Here is a 26,715-nt window from a genome sequence, read left to right as displayed (position 1 = left end):
TGTGAAAGAATGGCCGTCTTTTGCTGCTATGTGATATAATCTGTGCAGAGCACTTGCCTCCCTGTTGTCATCACCATGGAGGAATATTCCAACCCTAGAAGTTGTCCCAGAAGATGTTTTTTTGGGAACTGACAAAACTTTATTAAACAAGAGATCCTCAGTTGTAGACTCCAGACCAGTCCTCCTGGGTATGGTAAAATCTTCTCATATTCAGTGGTTAATTACAGTGATGATCCCAGCTTTTCACAGTCCTTGTATTCAGCCTTTCCCACGTGAATGTGTAGTTCCTCACTGAAAAGTCAGAGTCTCTCTCTCCATCTCTCCAGTGTGAACTGGTCTTATGACTTACTTGGCCAATAGAATGTGCAAAGGAGATGATGGGCAATTTTTAAGCCTACATCTCCAAAGTTCTTGCTTGTTGCCACTTGACCTGTCTTGGACCCTCACTGTTGCCGTGGGAGTATGCCCAAGCCAACTTGCTAGAAGACAAGAAACATGGAACAGCTCATCTGCCCTAGTTGCCCCAACCAAGGCCAGAGAGAACAGCTGACCACCACCTGACCCCCTAAATACATGACTTAGTCCCGTCTAGGTCAGCAGCGCCACATAGCCTGCTAGTCACCCCAGCTGCCCCCAGGCATGTAAAGCTTGTCTATTATTTATTATTATAAGGTTTTGTGACAAGAAGGTGTCACATGAATAACAGGCTTATATCCCACCAAGAAATTATTACTTTCGTTTTTTCACCTCTCCCAACACACCTCACCATAGTAGATTTTGTTTGCTTTGGTTTTTCATTTTTCTTCGATTTATTTTATTTACTCCACTTACCATTAAGTACATATCACTGTACTAGACAACATGGTTAATACAGAGACTGGTGAATCAGAGAACTTTCTCTCAAAGAGTTCTCATTCTAACACAGTAATTCTCAATATTTTTTATCTTGACACTTAATGGATGGCATTAATATGTGCAACACATTCTCAAGAGCAAACTCAGAGTTATGAACAATTTCTGATGCATTTGCTTTTTCTGTATCCATGTCTCCAGTGCCTAAGAAATTGCATTTGAATGCTAGTGAATGAAAGCAGCATTAAGGAGTTTGAAACATATCACAGCTGTCACTCTGAATCATTTGTATGTTGTTATTTTACCTACTATTAGTTATAAATTACTTACAACCCACTTCACTGCTGATTACTACATCCTGGGTTTTGATGTCCCAGATGAGAACAACTGGCCTAGTGAAAGGAGAATGCTGACATCCAAGGCATTACCTGCAATCCAGAGCAGAGTGAAAGAAGGGTTTAGCAGAAATACTGAGAGGGGGCACAAAAAGGCATAACACGTTCCGACTTGGGCAAATAGGACGGCTTTCCGGAAGACTTGATATCCATCCGACCTAAACCCAGGGTTTCAATAGAGATTAACTCACTTCATTAGTAAAAGAGCACTCTTTCTCCCATCTTCTCCAAACCCAGAGGTTCCCCAGTTCTTTGACTGAACTCAGTGGAGGCTGACAATTCAATTAGAGCAAGGAAATTCCATGTGATTGCCACACCTTCCTGAAACAGGTGATAGAAATGTAACCCTTCAGAATTCAGCTTCCGTGACGCTGTCACTGTGTCTCCCCCAAAAGGATATTCAAAGAGTCAGCCTCCCTCTCTTGCATTTCTAGACAAAAGAATAAGTCAGGCCAGATTCACCAGTTCTCTATCATCTGTCAAATGGCAGACCTGGGACAAACATGGTTTCCTTCTCCCTGGCCTAATGTTCCTTCAACTTTATTGAGTGTGCAATGACCTTTAGAGGTTCCTTTTAACCCTAGCTTCTGAACCATGTTTTCTTTTGAGGTCTTGCCTGCCAGTCTAAAGGAAGGATTTATAGACACCATCCCTCCCATCTCTGCTTCTGAGTCAAAGCTGTTCTTTACAGAGGACTTACAGATTCCAGAAGACTCTATTTTAAGAAAAGCTCCTTCCCTGTTTCCTCCTCTCCTGTGTATTCTAGCAAAGTGTGATCACTGGGTTTCATTCTACTGCACGGTTTTCCCAAGTGGCTTTTCCATTCTGTGATAGCAGAGGAGTAGGAAACAGCTCCCCACTGGAAGTAGGTGCCACAGTGAGAGCAATAAAGTTCTACAGAACAGTATTGCATAAAGAAGATGGCTTGCAAAGGTGTGTTCTTTCATGTATGCTGAAAAAAAGGGAGCTTCACTGGCAGATAGGGAAGTTGTGTGGAGCCTTTGCTCCTGCCTAGGAAAATCACAGTGAAGACTTTCAAGATTTAGAAATAAAGTTAGGCCATCCTCTGCAGTTAACTATTCTTTTAGAAACAGCTGCTGGCTGGCTACTCAGCCCTAATAGGGACTAAATGCTTGATTACAGGCTGTAATCTGCAGATTTACAGAATACTTTGTTACCATTATGGCATTGCACACAGCAGTGCTTCTGACCAGGGAACTCATGAGCAGAGTGCAGTCTGACACTCCGGTATATCGTTGGAGAGGCATCTTATCATCGAGAGGAAATGATGTACGTGAAACTCTTCATCAGCACATGACTCAGATGATCACGGTTCCTACTCTTGCTGCATTCCCTCTTTTCTGTTAACCCACCCCATGGCTTTATTACAAGTTCGCTATGACCATCTGATAGCAAAAGAAGAAAAAAAAACCCAGGCAGTTCTGCAGGATAAGCTGGCAGAATCTAAAAGTAGATGGCTGTCACACTACAGTCTCACTTGGGGGGGTCCTGAAGGCAGTGGGAAGGGGTTGTTCTGCCAACAGGCAGAACTTCCAAACAATGCACCTGATTATTCATTTTTGCCTGGAATAAGATAGAACAAGGTATAGAACCAAGCTGATGAATGGTAAGTGACTAATGGTCTGGTTGGAATGCCAAGGACTTGAAGGAATACCACTTAAAAATTGGTAACAAAAGGTCTGAGGATATGTATGTGAATAGATCTCTCATATTAGACACGATGTGAAAAGATGTTTGTATCTCACAAAAGAGGAACCTCAGCAGAAAAGGAATTTAATAATCAGATGGGCAAGATGACCTATTCTTGCAGGTCTTAGATGATCCATGTGTTGGTAGATGTCTGTCAACCTCTTTTCTGAGCCACCCTGTTCTTGTCCAGTGGGCTGAAAAACATAGTGGTCATATCAGCAGACATAGAGGTTATGCATGGACTCGACAATGGACTTCCACCAACCAAGGCTACAGCCCTCGCTCCAGGCCCTCTCCCCATTGGTGGCTGTGCACCACAGAGGCAGTAGCCATGCAGGGACAACAGTTCTCCATACAAGTTTCTGGAGCTCCCTTCAGTGTCCCACTGGGGTGGTAGGATGTGTGGGCTTCTTGTATTTCCCTCTAAGCTCTGACTTCAGGGGCTTGCCAGTGTACATCACATATATTAACAATCTGATCCTTCAACTTTCATTTCCAGATCTTCGCTTCCCCAGCAGGGGGCCACGTTTGTATAATGTCTAATTCCTAAAATGAATCTCCTATTCCCCTAATACTAGTGGGGGCTTTGTTTCCCTGACTGAATCATGGCTGATAAAAGGGAACTAGGAAACAAAAGTAACATGCATTTCATCCAACTGAGGTCAGTTACGATTTATGGCTTTTCCATTGGCAACCTGTTTGTGTAGTTGGTCCACAGTCTTGAAAGGGAGGAGTAGGATGGAATGAGATTCCTATGCATAGAATGAAAAATAAACACTGTAAGGAAATGCCTCAAATCCAAAATAATAATAATAATAATAACAATAATAATGACTTTCTTTTGGTGGTGAGATTGTGCATAATTTATGTTTTCCTTTTTTCTTGTGCTATAGAATTTCCAAACTTTTACAATAAGTATACTTTATTAGTGGAAAAAATGACAAACTTCATTTTGAAAAAAATTTTAAATGTATAGATTACTTGATGACATATACATACACTAGATCATAACACAACATCTATTTGTTTTCTAGGGTTGAATTAATAACTTTGCATCCAGTGTATACTTACAACAAGGTTACCAGTTCAAAAAATTTTTTAGTTTTCAGTATCTTAAGCAATAAATAAAACTAAATGGTTAGTGAGGCTCCTTCAGCTACAAGAAGAGGCTTTCTAAGTCTCAAAGTATGGTGACTTATTGTAAGGACACATATTACATTAAGATTGCTGGAATTTTTAATTGCCCCAAGTTTAAAGGAGGTGCAGAGTACAGAGGGGCATCTTAGAGCCTGGGTCTGACTTAGGGGTCACTCTGACTCTGAAATATCTCTTGGGAACTTAAGAGAAAGTTGGGGGTCTTTACTCAAATACTGTACTAATTATGTACTAATTAATAGATGATTTGGCTTTCCCCATGTATTTCTGTGTGTGTGTGTGTGTGTGTGTGGTTGCTAATAAGGAAAATTAAATCATTTCTTAGAATACCTTCATCCTTCGCATATTGCCAGTACTTTATGATAGACAATGGGGAGCTATGGTGGAGTTTGAAGCAGGAAAGTTATTCAAGTCTGAGGTCGGGATTAATTGTTAAAAACTCGGGTAGCAGTGTAAAAGAGAAAAACTCCATAGGCAGAAAGGCCAACTAAGACGTTATTATGACAATCTAGGCAAAGGAATAATAGCTAACTGACTCAAGGAACCTGCAAGAAAAACTAAGAATTATGTTGGAGAAACTAATGAAAGTATCATATTAGCATACTTAAAATCTATCGGTCTGACTTTAATAAAAGGCTACATTGTTCTAGAGAAGAGCAAAGAAAGATTTGCCTTGCTTTTAGCCGGGCTAAGAACAGATTTCTTCTTACCTATCTGACAAAGCAACTTGGTGATACATGATAATATGATTACTACCCCTGGATGAGGGGAAAACATTAATTGGCTGAATACATTAATCACCCTAGACTGGGTTGTGCTGCAGCAGCAAATAACCACCAAATCAAGGCTGAAAACCACAAGGCTAATTTCTCTCTCATATTATAGTCCATCATGGGTCAGCTGGGGGCACTGCTCTTCGGCAGCCCTGTGCTCCAGGTTCAGAGCAGCTACCATCTGCCATCATTTGCCTTTCACTATGGTAGTTGGAAAGAGAGAGTGACCAGTAACACACCAGTTTTTAAAGCATCCGTCTGGAGTGGAATAAACCACTTCCACTCACATTCCATTGGCCAAAGTAAATTATATGGCCATACCCCACTTCAAGGAGCAGAGCAGTGCAGCACCCTAAGCCCAGTTAGAGCCAGAAATCTTTCTATGAACTGATACTAATGTCTATTCCCATTGGATATGGCTTCATCATTAGTAGTGTTATATTGGCTGCCTTATCTCTTCAACTTCTCAGAGATAAGGAAAAATATTTTAAAGTAAGACCCCACCCACAGCATCAGGCAGTGATGCTATTAATTCCCGCAAACTTACTGAGGAAGCCCCAAGGTCTTAACTATTTATAGTTGCAAACCCCCAAGACATTTCTTGATAGATTATGGATATACCGTACACTAATAGCCTTAGTAGAATTTCCGTTCTGGCTTCTGTCTTGTCAGAAATCTTCCCTGCGGTCTACCCAGGGCCTCCCAAGCCATACCCAGGGCTTGTTCTTTACCTTCTGCCCTGCTGTGCACAACGAGTATTAAGCAGCTGTCCTCTCCCACCTCAGGGAGTGCTGTGCATCCACAAGGCGTTGTTAGTGCAGCAGCATATGCTAGTGGAGCACTTGGGACGCAGGCTGGATGGAAAACAGGGGCTTAATTGAATTAGATGCACACACTCTGGATATTTTTGTCTGCAATCTTTATAGGCCCCTCTCTATTTGCCGGGGAAAATCTGTCTACTTTCACATGATCTGCTAGCATTTGGGATTTGTTCCGCGCACCTTCTACTAAATCCAATAGCCATGTCTTATTCCCTTGCATTCTCACATTCTATAAACCCAAGCAAAGAAAGCCTTTAACAATAGTCCTGCACTTCTCATTAGAAATAGACATAAGTAGTAGTGCTGAGTATGAAGAAGGGCCTGAGGGCATCCTGCATGCTGCGTTCCACCTTGCTTTGCACCTGCCAGCCTGGTAAGCAAGCAGTCTCACGCTTTCCTGGTGATAGGAGCAGTCACAGTGTCATTTAAAATACAGATCACCTAGCCTATCCTGGGGAAAATATAAATCAGAAAGTCTCGATAGGGTTCAGAAATTTATAAACACTTGAAATGAGTCTTATTGTTAAGTGAATTTAAGAAACAATGGCCAGTGTTTGTTCCTTCCTCTTAGAACACTTGAAAGTCTTTCAACTTCAAAACTTCAAAACTGGAGAATGGTACCACAAAACTCTACTTGAATAACCTCAACTCAATGTACTTTCTCCTGTTATAAAACTTTTTCAGCCTCTGTGCTTCTCTGGTGTACTTTCATATACTTTTATATTGTGAAATATGGAGGTGTTGTCTGCAGCTGTTTCACTGTGTATGTTTAGTTTCTCCCTAAAAGGGTAAATTCCTTAAGGTTACACCTGGCACCTCTTCTTGATTTGTCTTCCTTTTCCCTCCTCCCACATCTACTTCCGTATCTGTCTTATCCATCTATCTATAGCTACATGCGTATTTGTATCTACGTCTAGAACTATAGCTATATCCATCTTCTTCTTAGAATGTAAATTCCATGAAAGCACAAGTCTTGACTTGTGGGTCCAATTAGAAATAAAGTTTTGAACATGTCTGAGACATCTCAATGTCTGCTGAGTTACTTTAAAAGATGCAATTGTTGCTGCCTTCTTTCATTGTGCTTTACCAACGAGATTATTCCGTTTCCTTCTTTTCATCCTCTTTCCAGTCCCTGCTCTCTGGCCCTTGTCTAGACTCCCCTAAAGAGCATTTATCTAGTCCAGTGGATAGAAAACAGATGCTGAGAGCTTATGACAAATAGTGTGCAGTTTTTATTTTTGGCTGTCCACATCATGCCTCCGAATTTTGTGAACAGCAGCAAAGAACCATCTCAGCATCTGTGTGGAGGTGAGACTGACCCAGAATTGACCGATGAGCATATTCCTTTGCCTCAAGGATTTTTTTCAGGGCTGAGGATACAACCCTGATTCTAATCAGGGTTTGGGATTTTTGCCAGAACTTCAGGGAAAACTGGCTTTTGTATTGCTGTGGTTGCTAGCTGGAGAATATGAGAGTAGGCTAGAGTTTCTGGGAGCTCTCATGTGGAGACAGCCTGCCTGATAATAACAGAAACACAGAACAGGGCAACATGCTGGCCAGAGATGCAGGCAGGTATGGAGAGTCAGGGCAACATTGCTGAACTATGGGACAGGGCCATGGGATGCATGTTCTTTTTTATCCAAACATTGACTGTGGACAAGCCTCAACTCCGGCAGTCATCGCAGACTGAGTTTAAAAATGAAAGTGGTGGGGGTGGTTTTCTCTGCAGGATATATGCTGCCCTGGTTTTCCCCACACACATGGCCAGGTAACCTCTTGTTTCCCTATACTGATATCACTCAGAGGCTTTCCTAAATGCCATCCCATTCTCTTTTTATACACTGCACTCATGTTACTATGCTGTCTGCAATAGACTTGCATTCACCTATAGTCTGTGAGCTCCTTGAGAGCCAAGGTCAGATTTTCCATGTCTTGTACCCCCTATAACTAACACCATACCTGGAGGTGCTCATTGCTCAATACACAAGGGCTGCATGAGGAAGTGAATGCATATAGTAGATTAGAAAGTTCAACTCAAGATTTCTTGACCTGCAAATCCAAGGCACGTATCTCCAATAAAAATTAAAGCTACTAAGGCAAAAATGCTTCTTGCTTTCTTGACATTGCTCATTCAGGGAAGAGCCTAATATGAACTGAAGTTGTTGGCCCTACTCCCTCTCCACTCAGATGGCAGCCTCTGGCCAATTTGTGAGGAGACTTGCCGCTGAGAGGCAGACAGCAGCTCTCAAGCTCCTGCCAGCTGGGCCATTTCTCCCCAGGTCTCTAAGAGGCTGGGAGAGATGGGGCATGACATTGAGCCAGGCCCGCTGCTCTGTTCATTGGAGGATACTGAAGGCAGCTCCAATGCCCCACTGCACCCTGTGGGAGGCAGAAGGAGAGCATTTTTGTCCCCAAAGGGAGAGGACCAGGGGATGAGCGAAACAGAAAGCAGAGAAGGCTTTTGTTTTTATTTTTAGCATCGACCCCCAAGGAAACTGGCAGCAGCCTTCTGTCTGTAAGGATATGGAATCACTGGATGGAAATGCAGGCTGAGGCACCAGTACCTGGCTTCTTTCTTTTTCTTTTCTTCTTTTTTTCCTCATGTAATCATACTTCCCTCCAATTCCTAGAAAAAGTTGGTAAAATAACTGTTTTCATTTGAGAAATATTTTGATGAGAACAATCAAAAGGCCAGTTTCCTCCAGTAACCAATTTCTATTACAAAGTAAGATTTCCACAAGGTTTTTCTTCCCAAGGGGTGAGACTGACCTTACATTACTTCACAGAAACCCAATTGGCTCCTGTGAAATCACCACATTACCTCGTATCTTCTTTTTACCTAGGCTACCTTTCATCTTTCAACTTATGTTGAAATTGCATCCAAAGTATATATAACCTGTTGCAAACAGGATTGTGGTCATGAAACAAATGTTATACCTAAAAATAAATGCCAGTGAACACAATTCAGACAAGTGGATGCAAGTTTCTTTCCTTTCAGCAAGGATTTTGATGAATAAGACCTCTTCTTGGGTAAATATCACTCACTTTCCCCGTGTCATCTTCTCAGCTCTACTAGGCTTACTTCCTTTTACTGCCTGCCTTGAGGGCAAAGTCTAATAAAAGTTTATATGTAGCAAATCAAAATGGAAAAAGTTCATAGGATATGGAGAAAGCCCAACTCCACGGCACTAAAGAAAGTGGTAACACTTGTGCAAATAGAGTGCAAGATCAACTCCTCTGATCCAGCTCTTGAGGAAGAGAAGATAAATAGGATTCCTATCAGGTGTGCTCAATTGTTAAAGATCTAGCATCTCATTCTATTCTCTGGAAAGTATGCTTACAAAATACAAGCTAATCTCCAAGGGGCACTTGCATGCACTTCACGAATGTTAAGAATTTTCTAATCACTGCTATGATGTTCATATAATGGCTTCCATTAACAAAACAACAAATTTTGCAACAGTGCCCTACAATTGTTTGATGCTTCTTGGTATTTCCATCTCATGACAGTAATGAAAAAGGATTGCATATATTACTTGATATTTTGAGGTAATTATAGTCAGTCGCTATAATACAAACTGAGTTTACTTTAATGGAAATTCCATTAATAGTGAAAACAATTTGTATCATTTGATCTCAGAAACAAGAATGCTGTTTTATATGTCTATGTTAATGTAAAATTTGCAAAGTGGCATTGACATTTGCTAAGATGTGCATTTCAGAGACATAGGGAATTAAGCTAGGTGAGACCCTGAAACAAATGGCCAGTTTAGATAATATACTCAAGACTCACAACTTGAGTGGAAAACAAATGGAAGGTGTTGCTATTGCTGATCATGTGTATCTTCCTTTCCTTCCCCTACATAAAATGTTCCTCAAATGGGTAAATTGTGTCATTGGCTAAAATTTATACTTCACAATCCAACCAATACAAATATCAATGGTAAACTGTACCTTTATCTCATTTTTGCCATTTTTTAATTTTTAACTTTCCTTGTTATTAATGATGATAATAACTAGTTTTAGGCAATTATGTAGCAAAATATTAATACTCATGACGTGATTAGGTAGGTATCATTATATCAATATAATGAATGAGGACATAGAAACAAAAATGATTAGAAAGAAGGCACAGATAGAGATATATTGTCTGACTCACACCAGCCTGCAAGAGTGAATTCTGTATATCCCTCTCGACTTGGCATTCAGTGAAATCACATTGGTAGTTTGAAACAGGCCACCGTGAAAGTATTTACAGCACAAAAATTGGCAAGTGCTTTAAATCAGCATGTCCCCTGTATTAGTCCACTCTCATGCTGCTACGAATAACTGCCTAAGACTGGGTAATTTATAGAGCAAAGAAGTTTAATTGACTCACAGTTCTGCATGGCTGGGGAGGCCTCAAGAAACTTACAATCATGGCCAAAGGGAAAGCAAACATGTCCTTCTTCCCATCGTGGCAGGAGAGAGAAGTTCAGAGTGAAGTGGGGAAAAGCCACTCATTCACTATCTCAAAAACAGCACGGGGGAGCCATCGCCCATAATCTATTCACCTCCCACAAGGTCCCTCCCATGACACGTGGGGATTATGGGAACTAGAATACAAGATGAGATTTGGGTGGGGGCAGAGCAAAACCATATCATTCTGTCCCTGGCTCCTCCCAAATCTCATGGCCTCACATTTCAAAACACAATCTTGCCTTCCCACCAGTCCCCCAGAGTCTTAACTCATTCCAACATTAGCTTAAAAGTCCATGTCCAAAGTCGTATCTGAGACAAGGCAGGTCCCTTCTGCCTATGAACCTGTAAAATCAAAAGCTTATTAGTTACTTCCTAGATAAAATGGGGGTACAGGCATTGGGTAAATACACCTGTTCCAAATGGGAGAAACTGGCCAAAACAAAGGGGCTACAGGCTCCATGCATGTTGAAATCCAGTTGGCCAGTCATTAAACCTTAAAGTTCCAAAATGATCTTGGACTCCATGTCTCATATCCAGGTCATGCTGATGCAAGAGGTGCATTCCCATGGCCTTGAGCAACTCCGCCCCTCTTGTTTTGCAGGGTATAGCACCCTTCCCAGCTGCTTTCACAGGCTGGCATTGTCTGTGGCTTTTCCAGGCATATGGTGCAAGCTGTCAGTGGATCTACCATTCTGGGGTCTGGAGGAGGAGGGCAGTGGCCCTCTTCTCACAGGTCCACTAGTCAGTGCCCCAGTGGAGACTTTATGGGGGCTTTAGTCCCACATTTCCATTCTACATTGCCCTAGCAGATGCACTCCCTGAGGGCTCCACCCCTGAAGCAAACTTCTGCTTGGATATCCAGGTGTTTACATACATCCTCTGAAATCTAGGCAGAGGTTTACCGACCTCAGTTCTTGACTTCTGTGCACCCACAAGTCCAACATCATGTGGAAGCTACCACAGCTTGGGGCTTGCATCCTTTGAAGCAATGGCTCAAGCTATACCTTGGCCCCTTTTAGCCATAGCTGGACTTGAAGCAGCTGAGACACAGGGCACCATGTCTCAAGGCTGCATAGAATAGGGGGACCCTGGGCCTGGCCCATGAACTCATGTTTCCCACCTAGGCTTCTGGGCCTGTCATGGGAGGGGCTGCTGTGAAGTTCTCTGACATGCCCTGAAGACATTTTCCTCATTATCTTGGTAATTAACATTTGACTCTTTGTTACTTATGCAAATTTCTGTAGCCAGCTTACATTTCTCCCCAGAAAGTGGATTTCCCTTTTCTACCACATCATCAAGCTGTAAATTTTCCAAACTTTTATGCTCTGCTTCCTCTTGAAAGCTTTGCTGCTTAGAAATTTCTCCTGCCAAGTACCCTCAATCATCTATCTCAAGTTCAAAGTTCCACAGATCCCTAGAGCAGGGGCACAATGCCACCAGTCTCTTTGCTAAGGCAAAGTGAGAGTGACATTTGCTCCAGTTCCCAAGAAGTTCCTCATCTCCATCTGAGACCCCCTCAGCCTGGACTTCACTGCCCATATCACTATCAGCATTTGGTCAAAGCCATTCAACAAGTCTCTAGGAAGTTCCAAACTTTCCCATTTTCCGGTCTTCTTCTGAACCCTCCAAACTGTTCCAACATCTGCCTGTTACCCAGTTCCAAAGTTGCTTCCACATTTCCAGATATCTTTACAACAGCACCCACTACTCCCAGTACCAATTTACTGTATTTGTCCATTCTCGTGCTGCTATGAAGAAATATCCAAGACTGTGAAATTTATGGAGAAAAGAGGTTTAATTGACTCACAGTTCTGCATGGCTGGGGAGGCCTCAGGAAACTTACAATTATGGTGGAAAAGGAAGCAAACATGTCCTTTTGCACATCGTGGCAGGAGAGAGAAGTGCCAAGTGAAGTGGGGAAAAGCCCCTTATAAACCCATCAGGTCTCATGATAACTCACTCACTATCCCAAGAACAGCATGGGGGAACCACCTCCACAATCTATTCACCTCCCAAGAGGTCCCTCCCATAAGACACTTGGATATTATGAAAACTAGAATTAAAGATTAGATTTGGGTGGGGGCACAGCAAAACCATATCATACTCCCTACCCCAAAAAGCTGATTGCTAAACATTTATCAGTGTACCACTGCTGACAAAACTAGTGAGTGGCTGAATTGAGATTTAAACTACATTCTGTCTGACCCCAAGATGGGTGAAAACCCTTGGCCACAAAGCCAGTTGGTTTTTGTTCTACTTCTGGCTTTATTATGGAGTTTTATGTCCTTAGGCATATCCCTCCATGTATCTGCCATGCATTTCACCATCTACATCATGAAGCTCTTAAATCTCTAAATAATGAATAAAAGCTCAAAAATGTAAAGATGCATTATCAATGTGTTATTATTTGATAAGAGCAAGATTTTTGAGCTTTGATGATTACCCCTTTCCCCATGTTCATTTAGAATTGAAAAGAGAGCATCCCTCTTTCCCATCTTTTCTTCTCTAATCCTCCTTCTCATAGTCCCTTTGGTAAGATTCTCCCAGAAAGAGACTGAGACAAGGATTGACAAGCAATGGAGTTATTAGGAAATTACCCCCCAGAAGTCATGAGAAGCAGGATAAAAATGAGGAAGAAGCCAAGAAATAATGCTATTTCAGGGGAATCCCAAAGGAGCTCAGAAGCATATATTATATCACAGAGTTTGTCTTGTCTAGCCTCAAATTGAGGAAGCTGGACTTTTGTGCTCCCCACTACACAGCTATCATCTATAGGGGAAGAGAGTTAACAAACTCCCAGGCACTACTTTGCTTTCTTTGCTTATCAGCTTATCAGGTGGGCTCCAGTGCCCACCTCTGAAAGTCACAGGTGTCAGCCATTGGCAGCAAAGCCTTGCAAAGAGGAGATATGGGTGCACAGAGCTGGAAAAAAGAATGGGCCAACAGAGCCCACTATACTTCCACAAATTATGTTTTACTGAAGACCCTGCTTCATCCAGGCTGGCCAACGGTATATGTCTTTTCTCAGAAAACCTAACATGATTTGCCTATTCTCCTCTGGTCTAATGAGAATATATTAGGAAACTCGACTTCTCTGTAAATCTAGAAAGGAAGAAAACAGTCTTTCAGGATAGAGGCACCCACTTCTATTTCATGGAGAGAGAGAGAGAGAGAAGAGGCAAGTAGGGGATATCATAGCCTGTGCTCTGTATAGTCTGTGTTCTGTGCTGAACTGACCCCAAAGAAGGAGGAAGATTATCTTACTGGGGAGACACCAGATGTTACCCCTTCTCAATGAGCCTATAAATATGGACCTTTTTCTGTTACGGCATGTCACATTAGGTGGTAGTTTCCTTTACCACTCTTTCCACAGCCTAAGTGTGAATGAAAAGTACATGGCCAGTACACTTGAATATAAGATGTATATACCACTCTTGGTATGTTCAGCAGATTGTGCCAAGTTTCTGGATGAACATTGAGGCCAAGTATAATGCAACACTATCTGTTTCATCGCATAAATCACTGGTGCCATGGGAAACCATGACACATTGAGAAATTTCTTTATAACTCAGCATTATTTCCATGAAATCTTAATGTGCTACAGAACTCTAAATGTTTCCCCTTCTGCAAAATGTCCACATATAATGTAGGAGTTATTACCTCATTATATCTACTGGGAAATAGAGGCATCAATTAAGTGACAGGTCCATTAATAGTCACTATATCACCTCATGCTTTAAAATAATACCTCGTTGCGAGGAGACAAGAGTTGATTATAAATATTTTCAAATATTACTTTGTGTTGCATCCAAAGAACCACACTCCATACACTGCCCACCGGGTTTTGGATTTTGGGGTTTTTATCTCCTATATCATGCAGGCCTATATTTTTTAAAAATAATTTTTCTATTTGCTTCTTATATTTTAAAATGTAATCCTAATTATCTTAAGGAACAGGTAGCCAGGAGTGGTGGCTCATGCCTGTAATCCCAGCACTTTGGGAGGCCGAGGCAGGTGGATCACCTGAGGTTGGGAGTTCAAGACCAGCCTGACCAACATGGAGAAACCCCATCTATACTAAAAAGACAAAATTAGCCAGGCATGGTGGTGCATGCCGGTAGTCATAGCTACTTGGGAGGCTGAGGCAGGATAATCACTTGAACCCGGGAGGCAGAGGTTGCAGTGAGCCGAGATCATGCCATTGCACTCCAGCCTGGGCAACAAGATTGAAACTCTGTCTCAAAAAAATAAAAAATAAAAATAAAAAAAGGAACAAGTAATCCTAGCATGAAATAGTTAATAGCAGTTTTAATAATCATTACTCATAAAATCCCAGCTGGCTTTGGTTGCAACTGGTCATCATTAGAGAGTTGAATTTATCAGACAAAAATTTTGCTTAATTAGGTGACTAACTGGCAGAGCCTTTCTTACTGGGAGACCATTAAAATCATCAAGAAAATTCTCAAGAAGATCTTGATTGAACTATTTTGTCATTGTTTTACCAGGTATCATTAAATTCCCACTTGCAAACCCTAGAAGTTAATTCAAGTTCCAAGACCTTATACAAAAGTATAACCAGCTAGCCAATGTAAACTGAGGGAAATTTGACTAAAAGTAATAGAGCAAGTCTATATCCCAGGCATTATTTTACATAGGGGAATTCCATATTTTTAGTATAATGCTTCTTTAAATATGGTCAACTCCTCATTTCTGTAAGTCTCAATCTTACAAGTGTGGTCTAATAACGTAAGAATTCCCATCTAATAAATGTACTCCGAGTCATCCCTAGATAGAGAAGAGGCCTCAGAGATTATAACTGAATTTTTAATTGAACGAATACCCACTGTTCTTTCATGCAGAAACTAATAAGCTACAATTCAGTGGCATGTTCATGTTTTCATGTTATATTAAAAGCAAAAAGAATGTAGCATCCTTAGTCTCAAAGTTTTAAAAAATGAACGAGTCATCCAAAATATTTACAAAGGGATTAGCCCTAGAGTAAATGAGCAAGGTAAATGATTGATTTAGTGGAAAATGCTAGGGGAGAAATCTGGAATGCAATATCTTACTCCACAAATACTAGGGGTCCTGATATTTTCATAGGCAGTTCAAAACTTTCTCTTCTGGTAATGTCCTTCTACCTTATGCCTGGATAGGAAGCTGAATTCTGGTCTCTGAATTCAAATATTCCCCAAGAATCCTGTGGAGGCTGCCCATGGTCCATAGGTCTAACAACTCTATCAGGGAGGGAGAAACAATAATAATTGGCTCCCGTGAGCCTCTACTTGCAAGAGTCAAGGAATGGGAGATAAACTGATTAAGCTGCAGGCCAGGCAACCAGATTTGGGAACACAGTTTGGCAGAAAACAACCAGAGAAAAAAGAAAGAGAGTCAGCCCCAGAGACTTCCTAACGCATGGCTATGAGTATGTGTGCACACACACGATACAGCATGGAAAATTTTCAGGTAGAGAACTTTCAACACACTAATGCTTGCTTACAATGAAGAAAGATGTTATAACTCATGCTTCAGAGAGACTTTTTCTTAAGCCCTGCAGCCTGCTGTAGTCAAAAACCCTCCTGGCCTGTCCTCATATCACACTATTTAACACAAGCAACCTTGTCTTCTACATAGATGAATTTTTTTAATGTTGTTATTTCCCTCACCAGCCCCTACTCCAATAAATAAATGACGTTGACTAGAATCTTGCAGTATCAAATTCTAAAGCCTATCTTTATGTGCAAAAGCAACATTATGGAAGAATGGGAGATTTTCATGGATTTTACCAAATCATAATAACCTGATTTATCTTTCAATGGCAGGTAGATTAACAAGATACCCTTTGGCACATCATGATCTTATTTAAAAAAAGAAATCATGAAACTTATGGATCTTGATCCAAAGTACCCTCTGTGTCTTATTAGTTTTATGTCAGCAGATCCAAAGAGATTGGGCGAAGAGCCCTAGTCTCTCATCCAAACTTCCACCAACTTATTGTGTATTTGGGCACCTTGGAAGTATTCTGATCTTCAGGTTTCTTGATTTATAAAATGTGGGGATTGGAATACAAAGGAGTTCACTCTGCTGCAACATCTATTTTTTATTGGTCATAGTTTGTAATACGTTGAAAAGTCCCCCATAGCTGGAGGTGATTTTGTTTAAGTATAAACTTAGAAAGATAAATTTGGTAGCCTTGTTAAATATCAACCACAGAAGAATGGTTACGAAGTGTGATTCAGATAAATAATCATCGTAAGTGCCAACTACTGAGCACTTCCCATCATGGACTTCCATGAGCTTTATTGTATAATAGAGCAAAGGACTATCATTTTAAAACCATACTGACATCACCACTGTGCTTTCTCAGATGGGTGGTTTCATTCGTATCATGAGGTGGTGAATCTATCTATTGTGGCTTTCGTCTTTCAGACACTGGTAGAGGAAAGGACACGAGAAGGTTGACATTTCAAAGTCTCTTCCAGGGCTAAAAAAGTGAGACTAGTTTAGAAGTATTAGTGGATTGTTAGGTAAGTATTTTTTAGATTTGCCTTTTTCTTAACTGATACGCAATATGTGTATGTATTTATGGAGTACATGTGAAATTTTGTTACATGCATAGAATATATAATGATAACATCAGAGTATTTGAGGTATACGTCACTGTGTATTTATTTATTTAAATTTGTTTGTTTTTTTAGAGGCACAGTCTCACTCTGTCACCCAGGCTGCAGTGCAGTGGTGTGATCAGAGCTCACTGTGACCTCAAACTCCTAGGCTCAAATGATACTCCTTCCTCTGCCTTCCGAGTAGCTAGGACTACAGGTACACAACACACCTTGCTTATTTAAAAAAAAAAAAAAAAATTGTAGGGACAGGGCTCACTCTGTTGCCCAGACTGGTCTTGAACTCCTGGCCTCAAACAATCCTCGCACTTTGGCTACACAAAGCACTGGGATTATAGGCATGAGCCACAGTGCCTGGCCAAGTACCATTTCTATGTGTTGGAAACACTTCAAGTCCTCTTCTAGCTATTTTGAAAATATAATACATTGTTACCCTACATTGCTAGGAAACGTTAGATAATATTCCTTCTATTTAGCTATATGTTTATATCCATTAACCAACCTCCTTTCATCCTCCCCACTCCCACACCCTTCCCAGCCTCTGGTATCTACCACTCTACTCTCTTACCTCTATGAGATCAACTTTCTTAGCTCCCAGATATGAGTGAAAATGTGATATTTGTCTTTGTGTGCCTGGCTTATTTCATTTAATATAATGACCTCTAGTTCCATCCACATTGCTGAAAATGACATGATTCTATTCTATTTTTAGTGGCTGAATAGTACTCTGTTGTGTATATATACCACATTCTCTTTATCCATTTGTTCATCAGTGAACACTTAGATTGATTCTGTATCTTGGCTATTGTGAACAGTGCTGTAATGAACATGGGGATTTGGGTATCTTTTTAAATGCTAATTTATTTTCCTGTGGATAGATACCCCATAGTGGGATTGCTGGGTCATATGATAATTCTACGTTTAGGTTTTTGAGAAATCTCCATACTGTTTTCCATAGTGGCTAGTTAACATTCCCATCAACAGCATATAAGAGTTCCCTTTTCTCCGCATACTCTCCAGCATCTGTTTTTTTGTTTTTTTGGTTTTTTTTGTCTTTTTAGTAATAGCCCTCTAGTCTGTTATTTTTGATGACAGACTGATTTTGTCTGTCATCAAAAATGTAACTTTTTGTTTCTTTTATCCTTTGTAATTTTTTTTAGTTTTTATTTAGTTCTGTTGTACCCGTCATTATTTTTTTCTACGAATTTGGGGTTTTGTTTGTTCTTGCTTTTCTAGTTCTCTGAGGTCCATTATTGTATTATTTATTTGAAATCTTTCTACTTTTTTCATAATCTGTGATTTTGTTTTTAATTATCTTAAGTCTTGTGATCAAACATAATTTTTAAATTTGTGTATATCTCTTCTATGTTAATCCTTTCAAGTTGGCTAAAGCACCATTCCCAATCACAAATACACAGCAGTTCTACAGTTTTATGTTTCTGAATGGCTGTTTAAAGACAATCCTAAATTATACCTTAGTCTGACTTAGAGAGTAAATAACTCAAGAGTGAAGTTTAATTTGCTACTCTTTAAAAGCATCTGACCTCATCTATAAAATATGAGAAGTGTTAAATAATCTTATGAAATCTTTCTACTTTTTTGATGTAGGTGTTAATTACTACACAATTCCCTCTTAGCACTGTTTTTGAATCATCTCATAGGTTTTGGTATGTTTCGTTTTGATTTTTTGGGTCATTTCAACAATGTTAATTCTTTTAATCCATGAGTGTGACATGTCTTTCCACTTGTTTGTACCCTCTTCAGTTTCTTTTATCAGAGTTTTATAGCTCTACTTTCAAAGATCTTTCACCTCCTTGATTGAATTTTTCCTAGGTTTTTTATTTTGATAGCTATTATAATTGAGATTTTTAAAAATTAATTTCTCAATTAGTTTATTATTGGGGTATAAAAACACCATTAATTTTTATATTTTGCATTCTGCAACTTTGCTAAGTTTATTTATTAGATCGAAGGGGTTTTTTTTGTCAGAGTATAGGTTTATCTAGATGTAAGATCATGTGATCTGCAAAGAGGAACGATTTTACTTCTTCTTTTCCAAATTGGATGCCTTTTATGTCTTTCTGTTGCCTGACTACTCTAGCTAGGATTTCCACTACTATATTGAATAGGAATGGTGAAAGTGCACATCCTTGTCTTGTTCCATCTCTTAGAGGAAATTCTTTTAGATCTACTCCATTCAGTCTGAAATTAGCTGTAGGTTTGTCGTATATGGCTTATATTATGTTGAGGCATGTTCCTTCATGACTAGTTTGATGTGTTTGCATCAGGAAGAGGTGTTGAATTTTATCAAATACTTTTTCTGCATATATTGAGATGATGATATGGCCTTTTCCCTTTATTCTGTTGACCTGATATATCACATTCATTTATTTGGATATGTTGAACTATACTTGCATCCCTGAAATAAACTCCACTTGATTATGGTGTAGGAACCTTTTAGTGTTTCTTGTATGGTTGGTCTAGTATTGATTAATACCCTCAGCTTTTACTTGTCTGGGAAAAACTTTATTTCTCCTTTATTTATAAGGGATAATTCTGCTAGGTATAGTATCCTTAGCTAGCAAGTTTTTTCTTGTAGCACTTTGAATGTATCATTTCATGCTCCCCAGCCTGTAAGGTTTCTGCTGAGAAATCCTGTTGGTTTAATGGGAGTTCCTTCATAAGTAACTAGGCACTTTTCTCTTGCTTTTTGAAGAATGTGTTATTTGTCTTTGACTTTTGACAGTTGAGAGAAGACCTTTTTGAACTGTGTCATTTGGGGATCCCTGAGCCTTCTGTATCTAGAAGTCTACATTTTTTATTAGAGTTCTAATATTTTCATTTATTATTTTGTTAAATAGGTTTTCTATTCCTTTGTTTATTTTTCTCTTTGCCTTCTGGGTCATCAAAAATTTGAATATTTGATTCTGAAATTCTGTCTTCTGCTAGATCTAGTTTATTACTGAAGCTTTTGAATGAATTTTGTATTTCATTCAATTAAGTCTTCAGTTCTGAAATTTCTGTTTGGTTCCTTTTTTAAAATAATATCTAGCTCTTTGGTAAATTTCTCATTCTTATTCGGAATTGTTTTTATAATTTCTTTGTATTATTTATCTGAATTCTCTTGTATCTCATTAAGCTTCAGTATTATTAGTTTGAATTCTTTTTCCAAGATTTCATACATTTCCTTTTCATTGGAGTCTGCTGCTGGAGAATTACTGTGTTCCTTTGGATGTGGCATATTTTCTTGTATTTTTTTTTTCATGTTTTCCGTGTCTTTACATTGATATCTGCCCATGTGGTGTAACAGCCCCTTCTTCTTTTCAGAATTCACTTTCATAGGAGAGAACTTCTTCTTGAAGACTTGTCTATGGAGCTGATTGGGTAGCACACTTTGGCTTTGCTTCTGGGTATGTTTCTGTATTATTTATTTGACAATAAACAGCACCAATAGTTTTTGTGACATCCTCAGTGGCTCAGAGTGTGGTGGTTATTAGAGGTTATGGTGAAGTTTTGTGGGGACAAAGACATCAGGTGGACCAGTCCTCAATACCCAGTGGTGGCAGTGGTGAGCCAAGCATTCCTGTCCTTGGGCCTTAGGGTGGTATACACTGGTCTTAGTGTTAACGAGTCCAGGCAGGTCAATTCTTGGGCTTCCAGGCAGCTTGTTTCAGTGCTGACTGTTGCAGCAATGGGCCAGTTATGTGGGCAGATTCTCAGGCCCCAGGGCAGTGAATGCCATGTGGGTGATGGCAGTAGCACTGGAGGGACAATTTTCTGGCTCCCAAGTGGTTTGTACTGACAGTGACTGACTATGACAGTTTAAGCAGGCCAGACCCCAGGCCTGCAGGCATTACATGTAGGTAAGTGCCAGCTGTGGTGGTAGTGACAGCTTGTGTGGGCCTGACTTCATGCTTCCCAAGAGAAGTGCTCAGGTGCCAGTGGTGGTGGACGGCACAGGGCAACCACTAGGTCCCTGGATGGTGTGCTTGGGCACCTGGGGGTAGGTGAAACCAGGCCAGATGGGCCTGTCCTCAGGCCCCCCAGTGGTGCGTGTGGGCATTGGCTGTGGTAGGTAGAGGCAAGGTGAGCCTCAAGCCCTTAGCAGAATGCTCAGGTAGAGGTGTCACCAGCTATACTAACTACATAGCCCTGCGCTAGGTAGGGTGGAGTTGCTTTCAGTAACAGCAGCTATAAACAGGAAGCTGGGGAGTCCACACTTTAGCCTCAAGCGACAGCTGCAATCACAGTTGTCTTTTTTCAGTGTACTTGAAATGCATGGTGGCCTTGCCACTAAGGGTAGTGGGGTCACTGCCAATGGTTCACACTTTGGCCCTGGTGGCAGCAACCAGCGGTGGCATCTGACTGCAGGTAGGGATGTACCCCGCATTCAGTGGGGTGCCAGGAATGCAGAAATGAATAACCTGTTGGGCCACATGGCAGGATGCAGTCTGGTGGGGACTGGGCTCTCAAAATGGCAACTTGCTGCAGCTGCTTAGGATTCAGGGAGGGCATAGAGCCTAGGGCAAATTCTCTCTCAGAAGCAGTGCTGTCATGCAGTCTCCAGGAAGCTCTAACAAGTCTCAGGGTGCACATAGGTTGAGGAGCTCTTCTGTGGTAGGATTACAGGAGTCCCCATTGGGAATATGGATGCCTGGGAGTCACTCACTTACCCTTTCCCCACATTGAGGAGATTCTCCAGGATCCCAGTTGATCCCAGCTGAATAGGCTGTCTTGTTTCTTTCTCCTTCATTGCTCTAGGTATTTCCTGTCGCTTTTCTTTTTTTTTTTTTTTTTTTTTTTGAGACGGAGTCTCGCTCAGTCGCCCAGGCTGGAGTGCAGTGGCCGGATCTCAGCTCACTGCAAGCTCCGCCTCCCGGGTTTACGCCATTCTCCTGCCTCAGCCTCCCGAGTAGCTGGGACCACAGGCGCCCGCCATCTCGCCCGGCTAGTTTTTTGTATTTTTTAGTAGAGACGGGGTTTCACCGTGTTAGCCAGGATGGTCTCGATCTCCTGACCTCGTGATCCACCCGTCTCCGCCTCCCAAAGTGCTGGGATTACAGGCTTGAGCCACCGCGCCCGGCCGTTGCTTTTCTATTGAATTCCAGCATTCTCTTTTAGGGGATCTATTAAAAGTATGATTATCTACTCATTATTTTGGTTCATCGTTGTGGAGGAGGTGAGTACCAGATGCCTCTAGTCAGTCATCCTGAAGCCTCTCAAACCTGTTAGGTAAATTTTTGATAAGACTTTAGTCCAATGGAGGGAAACAGAGTAAGCTAAGCTAAGGTGTTTTCCCAGAGAAATCAAGCTTGAGGGCTCAGATAACTTAAGTGAGAGGGTGATGTAAGGGATCATAAAAAGCTAGAGAGTTTACAAAGCCACACAGATATGTAAAACTCCCTCATCTTCTCAACTGTTTAATGGAGTTTGCTGCATATAAATGTCTTGTGTGAGCAGAACGGCTCACATTCTACAAGTCGGAATGGAGTCACGATAGAGGGCAGACACCAGACATGAGAAATAACTAGAATTCAACAGACAGTGTGAATTCCAGACACAGAATTGACATATATCATAGCACCCCATGGAATTCACAAGATTCTTGAGGAAGTCTTTGACTTTCACATACAACAAGGAATTGAAAAATAGCCCTTGTGTGTAAATCTAAAAATGCAAGAAGACTTCAAACAACCTCAAGATATTTTATTCCCAAATCCTACAGCAATCCTGTAAAGTCCATATCATAATTCCCATTTTACATCTTTCTTTTCCACAATTGTTCAAATAAGAGACTAACACTGTGGTTTAGGAAGAAAAGCAAATAGCAGTTGGAACTTTTAATTCTTTTTCATGATGTCAACCAAAAAGCCACAATCTTGGCATCTAGGATTATCATTTTGGGAGACAGTTGACATGATGGTGGTGGCCACCTTTGACTTCTCAAGTTGAAGGATATTAATAGAAGTAGATAAGATGCTCTGTCTTTACCTAAGTGGGAGGCAGGGAGTTGGATTTCCAATTACCATTTTTATGCTGTTTTTCACCCCTATGACTTTGTGACCTGAGAAGCACAATTCTACTTGTGGTTGCAGTGTGCAGAGTATTGGTGGTGTACCTTTTAATCATACCAGGGCTCCCACAAACATCTGGAGAGGGGAGCTTTGTGGTTGATTATAAAACAAAAACAACATTCAAAAAAAATGACTTTCAGGCCAGGTGCAGTGGCTCACATCTGTAATCCCATCACTTTAGGAAGCTGAGGTGGGAGCACTCCTTGAGGCCAGGAGTTTGAGACCAGCCTGGGCAACATAGCAAGACCCCTGTCTCCACAAAAAAAAAAAAATGTTAAAACTTAGTCAGGCATGGTGGCTGACACCTGTAGTCCCATCTACTCAGGAGGTTGAGGTGAGAGTATTGCTTGAGCCTAGGAAGTTGAGGCTGCAATGAACTACAGTCGCACCACTGTACTCCAGCCTGGACAACAGAGTGAGACCCTGTCTCTTGAAAAAAAAAAATGCAAAAAGTTCTTCTCCAAATTTTTTAGGATTCTTTTTTACTTACTCTGCTTTTACACCAAATAAAAAATAAGCGATTTGGCCCTTCCATAGGATTCATGATCCCTTCAGGTAAATTTTCCCTCCAACAGTGTCAGTACTAAATGTCACCCTGGTAACTTTAAATTTATTATATTTCATATGGAGAATGAAAGCAAACCTTCAAATTAGATCCTTACAGTGCTTCTGCGTAGTGTCAATTCTAACATTGAAGTGTGTGTTTATTAAACTCTTTACCATGTACAAGGATAAAACTGCTCAGAAAAGGAAAACGTTTCTGTCGATCCACCCACATTTTTGCTTTTTCCCCTTCTGACTATTTGGTCAGCATTCAGGATGAATTCTGTGTCCTTGGGATGAAATAAAACTAAGCAACACATTATGAACTCAAAGTTGCCATTTAGCATTAATGATTTTTATCCACTCGGTTATCTGCTTTCTAAGACCTAAGAACATCTGATGAAGCAGAGTTGATGAATAAAAACCACATACCCTTGTGAAAAGATATATGCAAAATGAAGCCAGTTTCATTTATCTTAGACTCCTAGGGTGATAGATGAAATTAAGAGTTTTCTCTAACCATAAAAATATTAGAAGCTCACCACAGAAAGTTTGAGAAGTTTTTAATAATTGAAAACCACCTATTATACAATACCATTTGATATGTTTTTCTATGTGTTTTTAATATATCTGAGGTCATGATTTATGAGTTGAATATACTGTTTTTTAACATATAATTTAAGAGTTGCATTATGGTGATTGCCAGAGGCTGCAGGGTTGGGGAAATGGGGAGAGGTTGATCAGATGCTACAAAGTTTTAGATACGGAGGATGAATAAGTTCTGGAGATCTAATTACAGCAAGCAAACTATAGTTAATAATACTGTATTGTATACTTGAGATTTACGAAGAGAGTAGATCTTAAAAGTTCTCACCACAAAAAACTGAAAATGATAACTATGTGAGGTGAAGGATATGTTAATTTAGCTTGATTGTGGTAATCATTTCACCTTGTACACATATGTCAAAACATCATGCTGTACATCATAAGCACATAAAATTTTTATTTGTCAATTACTCAGTAAATCCAGAAAGAATAATTTTTAAAAATGGAGTCATGTTAGAAGCTCCCATAAAGATAATTTTAAGTGACAAAATCAATTCTTTATTGTGAAGGTAAACCATGATTTATGAATGGCCCACATAGAATATTTAAGCAATTTTAATTATTTTTTTTAAGTAATACTGTGATAATGTGGGTGATAGTTAATAGTGTCAAGTGTAAAATCTGGTGTTTCTTTTAATGTGGTGATAAAAATTACTTACTGTAGTTATATTACACTTTCCACAGAAATACTGGGAGGAAAGCCGACAGAAATGGCACTGCTTTCGAGGCATGACAATCAAATCTTTTGAATATATATGTCTGTGCTTTGCATTTGACCCTGGTTGGAACAAGTAAAACAAAAACCATGTTTCTTATGCTATAAACAATAAAGGTGACCCAGAGGTGAGAAGAAGATCCAGTTCTGAAAACACACTGCTATTACTGGCCTCTGAGCTCATAAATAGTCCCCTATTTTGCTGTGTTCTTCTAACTTTGACTGTTTCCAACTGTATTCTAGTATAGTTATTACAGCTATTGCCCAGATATTTGTATTTCTTTTGGCCTGCCCAGTTCTTGTTGAAAGATCATCCATCGCACTTTGATGTTTTTGAGAAGAGACCTCAACCAACTTCCTACTTCGGCAGCTATGGAAGTTGGTAGTTGATTTTATTTTTCTTATACACTACAAAATCTTTTCTTGTGTTTCATTTTTCCTTTCTCTTTTTGTTTTTTTCCATGCAACTCTCCAGTTGAGGGTTCATTTCCCATCCAAACCCCCAATGTTGTTTCAGTGCTCCATTTTCTTCTTTTCAGATCCTTTTATCAACATTTTAATGGATTCACTATGAAAGAAGGCCTTTGCATTGCTGCTGACTCCATCAGAATCTCAGAGGTGTTCCTGGATCACAGAGGGGGACCCAGGCAATTAGAACCTGGAAGGCCTGCTACTCATAGGCATGAGGCCAGAAGACTTGCCCTAGTGCCGAAATGTGGTTCTGTTAATGTGTATCTCATGCCCAGTATTTCTTATTAATAAGGCCCTAAATAAGGGACAATCCAGTGTTTCCATTGCCAAAAGAAAACATCTCCCTTTTAATTAATCAATGTAAATGGCCTCTTACTGGAAAATAGAAGTAAAGTATTTCTAGGACATAGGATATAATGTTACATTGGGGAATATCATGCCCTCTTTTTATTTTAAAGTAGAGATTTTTTTTTTTAATGCAGAGACACTAGGTCTGGACAAGCTGAGAGAGAGTTCATTCACAAATTATTGCAGAACATGTGCTATTTCGGTAAACTCAGGACTTTTGTTTCCCAGTTCATTTTTGCTACACTCGTTTACTTTCAATCCAGTGGGAGCTCAGATCAGGAAATTATCTGGATGGAGCAATTTATAAAATAAAAAATAACTTATATTCAAAATTCACTTCTTTGCAGTTCTATGTATCTTTCCATCAAGGACCAATGCGATTAATGTTCAGCCAGGGACTGACATAAATATTGATCAGAACAGAAGCACCACAAGATTACTGCTTGACCTGGCTTCACTTCAACTTACTTCTCCTTAGTGTCTTTGCTAACGCAAAGGTTAACTCTTCTTTCATTTCTCAGTTCCTTTTTGCTTCAGTTTTTCTCTGAAGACAACCTAGCTTAAAATTGATCCAATTGGATTGATCCAAAGCTACCTAATTTTCCCTCCAATGTCACATAATCTATTATTTAATGTAGACATTTATATACTATTATACACTACGTAAACCAAAGGACATGACTTAATTACGGAAAATCAGGAGAAGTTGGTATTTCAAAATGTCAGCATTTGTCTCCTTTTCCCCCCTAAACTCATAGTAGCAACTCCTAAGAGTGAAAGGAGCCAGAATAAAGAAGTTGGCAGATATGACAGCAAAGGAATTCTTGAAGAATGGGATCTCTAGAAATATAAATCAGATTGCCATCAGATTTTTTAAAAATCAGAATCAGTATATACTAAAAGGTGATTCCATGCCTCAAACTTTGGAGGTAAAAATGATTTAGAACCTAAAATTCTAAACCTGGCCAATTTTTACATTGATTGTGAGGGCAAAATAAAGTTCTTTTCAGAAAAACAACATCTTAAAATGTCGCTTCTCTAGAACCCTTTTTGAAGAAGATACTTGGAGTTGTTGAACTCCAGGAAAATAAATATGAGCACCAAAAATAAGAAATGAGACCAAGAAGCAAATGAGATAACCCACAGGCCCCATGAAGAGAAATCCCAA

The 26,715-nt window shown here is 40.1% G+C and overlaps 1 long non-coding RNA gene across 1 annotated transcript; it reads left to right on the top strand.

Moving 5' to 3' along the window:
• The first annotated feature begins 16,488 nt into the window (after window positions 1–16,488).
• On the top strand, window positions 16,489–25,839 carry LOC117099306. The gene is made up of 3 exons (XR_004443755.1): window positions 16,489–16,694; window positions 24,698–24,856; window positions 25,268–25,839. It is a non-coding gene; the product is annotated as an uncharacterized LOC117099306 (long non-coding RNA).
• Window positions 25,840–26,715: the final 876 nt, after the last annotated feature.

Source organism: Trachypithecus francoisi, unplaced genomic scaffold (assembly GCF_009764315.1).
Source record: "Trachypithecus francoisi isolate TF-2019V2 unplaced genomic scaffold, Tfra_2.0 Lachesis_group16, whole genome shotgun sequence".
Taxonomy (NCBI): Eukaryota; Metazoa; Chordata; class Mammalia; order Primates; family Cercopithecidae; genus Trachypithecus; species Trachypithecus francoisi.
Note: the sequence above shows the minus strand (reverse complement) of the source record. Positions and strands in the feature narration are given on the sequence as shown.